This window comes from Chinchilla lanigera, unplaced genomic scaffold, assembly GCF_000276665.1.
Source record: "Chinchilla lanigera isolate Chin_1 unplaced genomic scaffold, ChiLan1.0 scaffold00001, whole genome shotgun sequence".
In the NCBI taxonomy this organism is placed as follows: Eukaryota; Metazoa; Chordata; class Mammalia; order Rodentia; family Chinchillidae; genus Chinchilla; species Chinchilla lanigera.
Window position 1 is genome coordinate 5,724,339 of NW_004955402.1, and position 12,421 is coordinate 5,736,759.

Below are 12,421 nucleotides of genomic sequence, written 5' to 3' on the forward strand. Positions count from 1 at the left end.
CTCTGGTGAGTAAAGAACTTGAGCCCCTTTTTGGATGTTTTAGTGTTCATTTGGATTTTTTGAATGATGAGCTCAGTTTTGTGAATTTTTATAAACTGTTCTGATTGACTTTTCTGAATTACTTTTATCTATCTGGAAATAATCTTTCATCAAAAACATGCATTGCAACTATGTTCTCCTGCTCTGTGTTTTCACATTTCAAAACAAAGAGCGGTTACTTTTAATGCAATTCCATTCAGCCATCATTTCCTTTATCTGTATTACCTTCGTGTCCTGCTTAAGAAAGGTCTTAGACTCTCCACAGCATCTTCTAGGTACACGTCTTTTTAGAGTTCATTTTTTTTTTATTGAGGCGTGCAGCCCAGCTGGCATTGCTATTCTCATTTGATGAGACAGGATACAGCGTTCACCTATGGGCATCTCACTGATTCAGCATTGGTGCTCAAAGGCCTTCCTCTCTTCTATGGCCCCAGAGGGGTTCCTGGTCACGAGTCAGGCGCTTTAAATATGTGTTTGTCTCTGTGCTCTCTTTTTCTCCACTGATTTATTTGTATGTCCATGTATGGATGCCTTAGATAAGGGCTACAGCTTCATTTTGTCAAATAATTGGCTTGGGAGCCATCCTGGGCATTGATGGAGCACATGTCTGGGTGTGTCTAGTTGGGCCATGGAGGTATGACCTTGGGTACTGTTAGTTACTTTTGTCATTGCTGAGACAAAATACCCGACACCCAAAGTTAAAGGAGAAAAGGTTTATTTGGCTCACAGTTTGTAAAGGTTTCAGTCCATACTTGGCTGGCTGCGAGGCAGGGCGGCATGGCAGAGAGGGATAGCACAGGAGAAACAGTCCATGGCAAACAGGCAGGAAACAGCAAAGCAGCAAGCAGCAGCAAGTGACACGCAAGGACAGATTATTTCTGTCCCTTTATATTGTGTTCAGGCTACTCACCACCCTTAGGGCAGGTAGCACTCACACCCAGGGTGGGGGACACTTAATCCTAAACCAGAACTATGCTAATCTGGGGGGCTGATTTAGTCATCACACACCCTTGATCCCAGCACACAGTCTAGTCCTGTGAACTCTGGAAAGCCCCATCTATGACCACATGAGCTTTGGGGGGACATCTGGACACAGCCATAATGGGAACTACATCTGGTCTCTTGCCTCTTCCTCTCCGACGCTATTCCCCAGCACTATTTCCTGGGCTCCAGGAACTAAGTATCTTTAGCTACCATGCACTTCTGCCATGATGTTCTTGCCTTGGAGCTGGCTGTGAACTGAATTCCCTAAATCCATGAGCCAAATTAAACTTCTGCTCCCTTAACTTGTGGGTGTTGGGTCTCATGTCCAACAATGGTCAAGTTGACTAATATGTCTTACCATCTTATATATTAGAACTTTTAAATCAGTTGTGATATCTGGCCATGAAAATCTCAGCCTTGTATTTCTTCTTCAAGGATCCAGGTAGAAAACGAGAGATGCATTTATCAGGTATCTAACCCTAGAACCAAAATTCAGATGATACAAAGGTAAATGTGTCCTTTTTTTCCTCAGGCACATGGGGTAAGTTATGCATATATTGGCCCCAAATACTTTGATGTGCATTTGATAAGAACAAAGATATTCTCTTACAGAACCAAAGTGCAGTCATCAACTTTAATAAAATTCAACACTAGCATACATTGATTTATGCAACCATTTGTATTCTAGTTTTGCCAGTTGGCCCAATAATGTCCTTTATAATATTACCCACTCCATCCACAGCTGGGCCTTTCCCCGACTCTATTATCTTCTGTGACTTTAATACTTTTTTAAAAATACAAATACATCACTGTTTTTGTTGTAACAGCATGTCCTGGGATTTTTCTGAGGTTTGAGATCAGATTCAGATATGCATCCTGGGCTGGAAAATCCCATAAAAGCAGTGGTGTCCTTTCAGAGTGTGTCCCTTTGTGATGGTAAAGTTTACCACCTACCTGAGGCATTGTCTAATTGCTGTATACTTACTGCTTTTATTTCTCCTTTCCAACTTGTATGTAGTCTGTAGAAGAAACTTTAAAATTAAGTGAACGCTATGTTTCTCATTAAAATTTCCTCCTAGATTTAGCATGCACTGATGACTTTTGACAAATCCAATCTCTACTCTGATGGTGGTAAAATGATGTTTTCCAGCTCCGGCACTCAAGTCAAAGATTTATTTATTTCTCTCTCCTTTCCCATTTAAGGGCAGGGTGGTGATCTTCATCTGGCCAGAGGACTGGTTTTCTACCCAATCTTCTGTCCTATGGTAATGTTGACATCCACAGAGCGAATCACCAAGTATTGTGGTTTATATCTAGACATCCCTAAAACCCTCATAGATGGGGCTGTTGGAAGGTGCTGATCATGGTTGTGATAGAGCTGACGTTGTTAGGAGGTAGGGTCTACCCAGAAAAAGTGGATCACTGGGGGCATGGCCCAGAAGAGGATGTCTCCCTCCCTACTTTCTCCCTTCTCTCTCTGCTTTCTGACCACCATGAAGAAAGCCGTTTTCTTCTGCCAGATCCTTCCGCCATGTTTGAATCTGGCAAAAGAGGAGTAAAACTTCAAAAATGTGAGCTAAAATGAATCTCTTCTCCCTTAGGTTGTGGGTGTCGGGTCTTATGTCTCAGTGATGAAAAAGTTACTAAAACACCAAGTCAGTGTGAATTCGCTGTTCTCTGCTGGATTGTTTTCAGTATTTTCAGTTTATTTTAGGTATATCAGTTTATTTTAGGTATGACGTGCAGAAAATCATTTCCCCTGGATTTTTAATTTTTTTGCCCAATCCAATAATTTTTGCTGTTAGTGGTGTTTAGAGCTGCTTGTATTTAGTTTCTTACTTGGCATGTAAGACTTTATTCTTCTATGTCATTAAAGTGTTTATTGTTAATGTTTATGTAATTGTGCTTCCTCTTGCATTTTCCTACATTATTTGGTCACAATAAAGTATTTGCTTCTTGTTTTCTTTCTTTTTTTTTGGTATCAGAAATCAAACTTAGGACCTCGAGCTTGCCAGGCAGGTGCTTTGCCACTGAGCTACGTTCCCGGCACTACTTCTTGTTTTATAATTCTTGTTAATTTTGAAAATGCCGGCACTACTTCTTGTTTTATAATTCTTGTTAATTTTGAAAATGCCTTGCACTTAAAAATATAAAAATGATTATTTGTGCTCATAGCAATCATAACATATATTTTTCCATTTTGTAAAATAATTCATACACTTCACTGAGACAACTTATTTGCATATACTTTCCCCAATTCTACCATCTTAATGTGCTTTCTGTTGCAATAAAACAGCTGGTCGGGGCTGGGGATTTAGCTCAGTGGCAAAGCGCCTGCCTGGTAAGCGCAAGGTCATGAGTTCGGTTCCCGGTACCAGAGAAAAACCAAAAAAAAAAAAAAAAAACAGCTGGTCAATATCTAAAGAAACAGTCTGATTAGGTCATACTTCTGAAAATGAGGAAGCTCAGCACCAGCATCTCTGTGGCTTCTGCAGGGAGACACGTACTGCAGCTTGAGTGGCAGACAGGCTGAAGGGAAACAGGAACGTACAAAGAGGCCGAAACACAAGGGTCAACTTGGTTCATAGCAGCTCACACTTGTAAACGAATCCAGCCCAGCATGTCACACATCAAGACAATCTCTCCCACGTTACATCCTCACTCTCCTCACCTATAGGAAGTTTCCTTCAGTCATTATCTCCTCTCTCTGCCCCACCTATGCTTTATTTAAGCACTCTCGAACATTGAGTTCTAGCTCACCATTGAGTTTTCTCTTACAAAGTGCACTTTTTGTTTCAACACTTACCATTACAAACACCCATATATGTAACTTATTATGCACCATTCATATAGGCACCATTCCCTAGATAGAGAGTTTTGTTTGATTTAATTGCACTTAGCTAGTTTTAATTGCACTTGATTTAATTGCACGCTTGGATGATTTTCTTGGATGGAGTATTTGAGCAGTATGAAATATGTATATTTGCCTATCTGAAAAGTGTCTTTCTTTTTTCTTGAGGAATTGGATTTTATGTTTCCTGCATAGTGATGTTTTTAGGTCTGTTCTCAATTAACGTTACAAATGAGAAGTCTGATACTAGTCTGTCTCCTGCCCCAGCATCTACTGTTTTCTTAAAGTTTTCTCTTTTTCTTGAAACTCAGAAATTTCAGCAGAATAACCCTTCCTCTCTCTTTCTCTCTCTCTGTCTCTCTCTCCACTTATCCTGGTGGGATTCTTGGAGTCTTTTCAAGATGTCCATTCCCTTTTTCGTTCAAATTAGGGAAAAACTCTTCCAGTTAATTATTTCTTCTCCGTGTAGTATTACTTTTTTGCCTTCAACATCATATTACTGTACTTACATATTTGATTTCCTGGCTTTATTTGCTATTTCTCCTATCTTTCCTCCGTGATTCCCATCTCTGCATTTGTACCTTCTCTATCAGAATTTTCTTCCAGCTGATCTTCAGACCACTTCTGCTTCTTCAGTTCCATTACACATTTTTCCTTTAGCTAATCATTGCTGTTTTAGCAAGAGTAGGAAAGTATTTTTCCTACTCTTCCATTAGTTCAGCCCCACTGGGAGTCAAGGCTCCAACAAGTCTGATTTCACATCCTGACCTCAGTTGTCTGAGACCCCTTTGCACATTGTGGCTTCTTACTGCTGGCCATGGTTTGCCATGGCCTCAACAATGAGCATGAATGTTCCAGGTCTGGACTGGAGCCCAACAGGTAATAGCAGATGAGAGATAAAATCTGATTCTCAACAATAGGCAGTAAATAACCCCTCAAATCCTAACCACCTTCCCAAGACAGAAGGAAGGAGCCTCTCTACTCTAGGACTCCCTGAGTATAAAAAGTAGGTCTCTCTCAGTCATGGACACTGAGTGACTCAGCACCCAGTGAGTTCTGTCAGTCCACTTGAGTGAGCAAGGACTGACCGACCTCCTCAGGACAACTAGAAGACAGGTACCTGTGGCTGCTCTCTGAGGACAGTTAGAGACATCTTGTCACTCAGAGAATCGTGAAACCTAGGCTTTTGCTCTCTTGTCTCAGTGAGTTTCAGGCACCATCCTCTGAAGATAGTTTGCCATCTCCCTGCAGTCTCATTAGAACCTACATCGTCTCCTGAGTCCTCCTGGCTCTGCTAGCTTGCCTTCCTGTGTGGTGCCCAGGGCCAATGGGAGGACTAAACTACCATTTCATAGGCCTCTGTACTGTGCCTTCACTCCTGCTGTCTTGTCCACTGGAGCAATCCCAGTTACAGTGGTTCCATCTAAGGTTACTATTGGTCTCATATATCCATTCTCCAGTGTCTGTGAGTAAAGCCATGACCAAACTTCTGGGCCATGGCTACAGAAGCCCAAAGCTGGTTTCATAATATCCCTCTGCCTTTCTCTTCTACACTTTTGGAAGCATAGGAACTTCTCCCCTATTGACGCTTTTTTGGCCTCAGCCATTTTTTCTCTCTGCTTCCTTGTTTTATTTTCTGAGTTACTTCAGGTGTTGAGATATCTCGGTTTGGTAATTTTTCACTACATATGTGAATGTCCTCTTATTTTATTTTTCACCATTTGCTGTCCCAGGAAAGTCCTCTCAATTCCCTTCAATATCAAGTCAACTCACATCTCTTCTCAGGAGCGTGCTACGAAAGGATGAAGCAGCCTATCGCACAGAACCTGCTCTCCTTCCTTTCTTTCTGTCTTGGTTACTTTTCTTTTGTTGCTGAGACAAAACACCCAAGGCCCAAAATTAAAGAAGAAAAGGTTTATCTAGCTCACAGTTTGTGGAGTTTTCAGTCCATACTCGGCTGGCTCCAAGGCAGAATGGCACATGGCAGAGGGCAATGGCTCATGGCAACAGAAGACAGCAAAATCAACAAGCGAAAAGCGGGGAGCAGGAGCAAGCATCCTTCCCTCCCTTATATTGTATGCAAACTACCCACCCCAGGGTGGGTGTAGCACTCACACCCACAATCTCAACACTGAAAAAATAAATAAATAAATAAATAAATAGACATGGTGGCCCACACCTATAATCCTAGCATTCCAGAGGCTGAGGCAGGAGGATTGTTGTAAGTTCAAGATCAGCCTGGGCTACAAAGTGAGCTCAAAGCCAGCCTCAACTGTGTAGCAAGACCCTGTCTCAAAAAGACAAAACAAAACAAAAAAGAAAGTGCCATAATCCCAGCATTGGATGATGAATCAATCACAGACTCTAGAAGCCCATCCCCTGACTGCATGAGGCTTTGAGGGGACATCTACAAACAAACTGTAACACTTTCTAAGATGGTGCAGGACCATGAGCCACACACCACCTGTCCTCACACTTCCTGTTGTAGGTGACTAACTTCTGATCCACGGGATGTGAAACAGTTTTGTGCAACTAGCATATGACCTCCATAAAAGAAAATTACTTGCCCTCTGCTTTATTTTTGCTACCAGTAACATGTATATGGTGCAGTGAATCCACTCATACCACACAGACACAATTCTCTACATTCTAGTACTGCATAGTCCCATAGAAATATAGTGTGAGCCACGAGTGTAATTTAAAATTTTCTGAACAAACAAAAGAAATGGAAGAAATTAAATTTAGTAGTATAATATTTAACATTATACACCCAAAACAGAGTTTTAACATACAACCAACACAAAATTACTTTACAAGATCTTTTACATCCTTCTTTGCACATGAGATAGGGTTTATATTTCACACTTAAAGCATATCAGAGTGTGGATGAGCCAGATTTCAGTAGCTCAGTAGCCACATGAGGATGGAGGCTGCCACTCCGGGACAACTATAGCACTCGCGGATACTACATATAAATAAACTTCTACTTTGCTGAAGCCAGTGGGGTTTTTAAATTTTGTTTTAGTTGATGTATTTTAGAAGCATAGCCTCTTCCTTTATTAACAATCACACTTACCAGTAAACTCACAGAAATTCCAATCTTTGAAAATCTCTGTGTCCCAAGCAGGGAGAAGCTTTGCACAGTACTTAGGAGTTACAGAAGCACAGGTGAGAGAGCTATGGTAACACAACACCCACAAGGTATCAGAGGCACAGGTGTTCTTTAATGGACCAGGCCGGTCTCTTACCTACTTCTAACGCTTTTCTTTGGAATTCTCATGTTTTCTAGAACTGTTTAGGACAGCATTAAAAGCAATACACTGAAGATGGAACAAATGCTACAAAACAGAAAGTGAATTACAAATAAAGCTGAGGAAGGAAGAGTTTAGGGGTATAGAATTAAGGGAAGTAACTGAGAATGGCAGTACACATCAGTAATCCCAGCACTCTGGGAGGCTGAGGCAGGAGGATTGCAAGTTCAAGCCCAGCTTCGGAAACCCAGTGACTTAGCATAGACCTTGTCACAAAAATAAAAAAATTTTAAAGTGGGCCAGTAAGGTAGCTCACTGTGAAGTCCCAGGGTTCAAACCACTGTGCCACAGAAAGGGCAGGGAGGGAGTTAACTGTTCAAAGAGAAAATCGTAGAAGCAGATCATCGAAATTCCAGAAGCACTTTAAATGTCAGATACTGGACTAGACAGCAACAATTCCAAGTGGAGCCTCACAGAGCCTGTCTTCAGAGACTTCATTATCTTGTAGACAGCTGAGTTACTCCAAAATATTATAGGTAGTCAGACAGGGCTGAGCTCTGGAGAGGTCACTGTGGAAGACAACTGTGGCTGGAGGCGCATTCACTGACGATCAGGCCTCAGGATAGAGGAAATGACACACCCACATACTTCCCCTAGGGATGAACAGCAGGGATTGATATCCTAAACAGGCATCTATCACCTTGGGTGGAGGACCAAAACTCTTTAACCCACCCTTTCCAGGGAAAGTACTTGTTCATCCCATGTGCGCTTGCTACAGGACTTGCTTTCCCATTTGATCCCCATTTAATCAACATTACCTAAGTGCCTATACTCATAATCTTATGGGTTGACCATAGTTTTGTCCCACCTCATACTCCCCTCTGGATCAATATTACCTAAGTGATTATACTTGCAATCTTATTAGTTAACTATAGTTTTGTCTCATTTTATACCTGCCTCACCACTTGGGACCCCTTATGGCCTTCTTAGACAGAAGGTTTATTTCTCTCAATAAATTCTTCCTACTCTTAATCTCCATTGTTCCTAATGACTGGTGTCCTTACAAGGAGAGGAAAGGACACAGAGACACACGAAGAAGGAGAAGGCAGAGGCTGGGGAGGTGGCGCTGACAACTTAAGGAACAAACGCCAGGGACTGCTGGAGCCTTGGGAGGGAGAAGAGGCAAGGAAGCATCGTGTCTTCAGAGAGACCCCTTCTTTTCACATTTGAAGCATCCAGAACAGCGAGAGAATGGATTTCTGTTGTTTTAACCATCGGCCCAGCTTGTGAGGAGTTTGAATCCAGCCACTGGTATCTGGAGAACACCCTTTTTCTACTCCTCTCCAACACAACAGAGGAAGCACAGAGTCAGTAAAACAGGAAGGGAAACTAGATAAGGTAGAGCTAGTGACTGTAGTCAGTCCCGGGATGGAGAACTTCTCAAATCTTTTGTAATTTTTTTCCAATCTCTGTGGTCTTTTCTAATGCTAATTCCTTTCATTTCACTCTGAATATTTCCTCTTTGGTTTTGCTGTCTTCTTTGTTACAAGGGGAAATTCATTCCACTTTGAATATTTCCTCTTTGGTTTTGCAGTCTTCTTTGTTACAGGAGGAAATTAGGGTGATGGCCTTGGAAAATAGCCAAGCACTCCCTCCTGGATGATATTGTCACGGTTTTTTCAATCCCCACCATCTCGCTGGACACACTTGAAAGTGGGTCATCACGCCTCAGAACCAAACATCTTTTGAACTGAACGTGGGCTCCATCTGTCTCACTCAATGGTTATCTGTCACATTCTGCAAAAGAACCTGGTGCCGATTAGAATTATTCTTACTATGGAGGGCGCATATATCAGTACATGAAGCTTAATTATGATTATATAAATTATATAAATGCTCACAGATATCATCATTCCTATCACTAACATTCTAACAAATGAAAGGGAGTACTGAGGTTAAAGAGCCCAAAATAGTGTGAAATAGGAATAGTACAAAAATACAGACCTTTAAATGAGAAAAGGACTGAACTATCAACAGTATGTAAATGCTCAATGAGACTAGCATTTTATTTCGTTGGTTATCATCAGTTTGCATCAGGGTGACTAAATTTGGCAAATAAAAGTGTAAAATGCTCAGTTAAATTTGATTTTCCGATAAACAGACAGTAGTTTTTAGTGTAAGTTTGTACACTTGCCTACAAATAACTCACTGTTTATTTGAAATTCAGATTGTGGAGAATACCCTGTGTGTCCCCTGCAGCTGTACTCAGGAGTCACTTTGCTGGAGAATGGCATAGAGGTTCTCTTGTGAACCAGCACCGGCCCCAGGTGGCTACGGCCAGCAGCGCCCTCTGCTGCCCGGAGGCTCAGCTGAGGATAGCCTCAGGCCAACATTTGCCGCACTTACTGGAGAGCAAAGTGCAATGGTGACCACGGGAAGGCACCCAGGGAGGCTATAGAGTGGGTGGCTGAGTGCTGTTCTGAAGGAAAAATGCCCAGGACCCTGCAGGTGCTGGTTCGACCTTCAAGGAGCCCTGGACTGGGAAGGGTCCACCACGGGCATCGGCTCACGTTGCTCAGATGAAACTCTCTCCTTTGAAGTAACAAGTGGGGGTTGCACTTACTCCTAACTAGTTACTTCTCCTGCGTCAGTGACAGTTCTCTCAGCCTTTTTACAGGGGAACCAAACAAAGAGGGACTTTCAGGTCCCCATTCCATATTGACTTTACTTTCCCAGTGTCAAGCCAGTAACTCTGCGAAGGAGCTTTTCTTTTTCCTTCTTCTCCTTCATCTTCTTCCTTTTCCTCTTCCTCCTTCTCTTTCACATCCTCCTCTTCTTTCCCCTCTTCCTCCTTCTGTGTGTGTGGGCATGTGTACCCACGTGTGCACGCGTGTGTATTGTGCGTGTGTGTGTGTGTGTGTGTGTGTGTGTGTGTGGTGGGGGACAGGTAGGGCTGGTCAGGGTACTGGAAAGGAAGTACTCTAGCAGACAGCTAGCAGAAAGTGAAATATTTCTTCAACTTTGACGTTATGGATAGTAGAGAAGGGTGTGGGAGTTGGGGATGGGGGTGGGGGTGGAGGTGGTACGTCTTCCTGGGGTCCTGTTGTATTCCTGGCCCCATCTTAATCATGTCCTTAGGACTGTTTGATGGCTCACATCTGTCCATCCACAACCATGGTAACTCAGTCTAGGTAGAATCACGGATTCTATATGTCTAGGAAAATGATTTTATGATCTCTCCTTCTGTATGCTTCCAACTCCTTCAGTAATTATCCTCTGGCTGTGCTGTAGGTACCATAACTAGCACCAACTTAGAACAGAGACAATGGCTCTTTTAACATTGTGAAGCATAAAGGTGTGTGTGTAGAGATAATCACACACAGTATAACTTTTTATTTTGTCTTTTTGAGACAGGGTTTCATCATGCTGTTGAGGCTGGCATTGAACTCACTTTGTAGCCCAGGGTGGCCTCGAACTTGCATTGATCTCCTGCCTCAGCCTCCTGAGGCACAATACTTTTTTTTTCTTTTTTTTAAGAATAATGGTATATTTGTTACAGAAAAATTAGCAAGTACTAAAAAGTAATTAAAAAGGAGAAAGCCAGCCACAGCCCAGAGATCACTACTACTAATATTTTGGAATATGTTGTTTTAGTTTTATTGGACACAACATTTCTTACATATTTGAGGGCATATTTTATCATTTAGTATTTTTTTTTAAGACAAGGTTTCACTATGCAGTTCAGGCTGGCTTTGAGCTCACAGTGGGATCCTCCTGCCTCAGCCTCCCAAGTGCTGGAGTTACAGGCATGTGCCAGCATGCCCAGCATCACTCAGTATTGAATCATGGTCATTTCCCACCTTTGGCCCTTTCCTTCTGAGGGGCTGAGCGTGTCTGATGACCATGCCAGGTAACTTTAAGAAGGGTTTTGGGTTCCTTCAGCCCAAGACTCTCCCTAAATGACTTTCCGAAAGAGAGCTTCTCTCCACAGTGATACCTGTGCCTTGGAACAGAGTCGAAAATTCTTACCAAGAATTTCCTCCTCATTTTTTGGGGAAAAACTTTCATAGGAATTCACAGTATGGTTTTTGTTTTCAGATCTTGTAATTCATACTGTTAAATAAACCACATTCCCATAAAAGCATCTGGAGCACTCTCTGGTCATTAGAGGATTTGACTCACTGTGTGTGCTTCTGAAGGGGGATTGATGGCCAGTACAAAAGCCAATGCTGATCACTTTGTGCCCACAGCCTGTCAGTCTCATCTCTGCTTATTTTATTTTAGTACTACATATTTGCCATACATAACATTCACATTCATCATAGGGAATTTGTACCTGTACAGAATATATATTGATTCTCTTTTTCCCATTACCTTCCCCTCAATTCTTCCCCTCCCCTTTTCAAAAGTTTTGTTTCCATTTTTCCTTCCACTCTCTTTTCTTTCAATCCCTTTTTCCCTTCCTTCCCTTCTCCTTCCCTCCTCTTGTTCCCCTTCCCATTTGAATATGTTCTTCCTACTTCGCCATATCCATCCTCCATTTTGCTCCTTACTTACCCCGTGGGTTTCTCACAAAAGAGAAACAATGTGGTATTTAAACATGTGTGTCCGATTTATTTTACTTAAAAGTATGGTCTTGAGGTCTATATTTACTGAAAAAAGACTCGTTTATACTTCTTTATGGCAGAGTAGTACTCCACTGTATATAAATACCACATTTTCTTTATCCATTTATCTGTTGATGGGCATATATGGGCTGTTTCCAAGATGTAGCTATTATAAATTGTGCTGCTTTAAACATGGATGTGAATATATCACTGCAGTATGAAGCTTTTAACTCTTTTGGGAACATACCTAGAAGGGGAACAGGTGGGTCAAATGGAACCTTCTAGTGTTAGTTTCTTGAGGAATCACCATACTGGTTTTTAAAGTGGTTGTACCAATTTACACTCCCACTAACAATGAAGAAGGGTTCCTTTTTCCCCATACCCTCTCCAGAATTTGTTATCAGTTGATTTCTTGATCATAGCCATTCTTCCTGCAGTGAGGTGGAATCTCAGCATTATTTTAATTTGCGCTTCTCAAATAACTAGTGATGTTGAGCATTTTCTCATATATTTATTTGCTCTTTGTATTTCTTCATCTGAGAAGTGTCCATTTCAGATGCCCATTTTTTGATCAGGTCTTTAAATTTGGGGGGGGGTGTCTAATTTTTCTGAAAGATTTTTGGTTTTTTTCCGGTACCGGGAACCGAACTCACGACCTTGCGTTTGCCAGGCAGGCGCTTTGCCGCTGA